The following is a 1270-nucleotide window of genomic DNA, read 5'->3' on the forward strand; positions in this document are numbered from 1 at the left end:
CTTGTGGGCAGTAAAGAAATAAGGATAAAATAGTAATCAAAGGGGATCATAGATAAAAAAAAAAATGGTTCAGTACATCCGTGCTAGACAAAACTTCCTCAAATCACACCCTACTTTCTTAAATAAAGACTGAACTATAGTTTCTTGATATGCAAAATACTTAACGGTCGCGTCTGGGACATATTTGATCAAATCTGAGCTGACCTAGAGTTAAACAACTATATCATTACATCCGCGTTACTCGCCATAACTACTACTACTATCGCTATATTTCTATATCTAATACCATTGCCAACACCACAAAATCACCCTCCTACTATGTCACTGTTACTTTAATAATTATTACCGACAGTAACAAAACAAAAACACATCAGCAGGAGTCCTCTTACTGCCACCGCCACTCAAAACAAACATAGCAGCAATAACGAGCGAACGAGGAAGTCTCTATGTTGTCGCTCGATCTGCCAGAAATAGCAGCTAGATATACCGGCCGTCTTAAAGCAAAGGGAAGTGTACATTGAATAATGTCGTCCTAGATATACTATTTTTGAAAAAACAAAAACAAAAAAAATAGAGGGGTCGTAACTGGAATGCCTTTGGTCATAAGCCTACTCAATCAGAGCTGACATAGGTTCAACAGCATCATCACCAACACCATCTCGGCCACGACGGCCACGACGACCACCACCACCAGCATTCCTACCATAACCAAGGCAGACGCTCGCATAGTACCCCACACACACACCATCACCCCCACCACTAATTCAGCACCAATAGCAACAATAACACATTACCATTAATAACACTACCACCACGTCCAACCTCACCTCCGCAACATACGCCACCCAATCACCATCAACACTAACAACAACAACAACAGCACCGCCACCAGCTGCTACTAACAAACCTTTCAAGATATTAAAACTGCAAGATGTGTAGACTCTTTGTCTCCATATATTTGTGTTGATACACACACACACACACACACACACACACACACATACGAACACATGCATATATATATATATATATATATATATATATAAAGAGAGAGAGAGACAGAGAGAGGCAGAGGGAGGGAAGGAAAGAGAAAGTGAAAGACTGGATTAGAGAGAAATAAAGAGAGTCAGACGTAGATACATGTATACTTACGCATACATAGATAAGTACACTCACGTGCACACACGCACACACACACACACATATATGTATGTGCAAATATATACATATATATATATATATGTGTGTGTGTGTGTATAAATATGTGTGT

The sequence above is a fragment of the Octopus bimaculoides genome, chromosome 2 (assembly GCF_001194135.2).
Source record: "Octopus bimaculoides isolate UCB-OBI-ISO-001 chromosome 2, ASM119413v2, whole genome shotgun sequence".
In the NCBI taxonomy this organism is placed as follows: domain Eukaryota; kingdom Metazoa; phylum Mollusca; class Cephalopoda; order Octopoda; family Octopodidae; genus Octopus; species Octopus bimaculoides.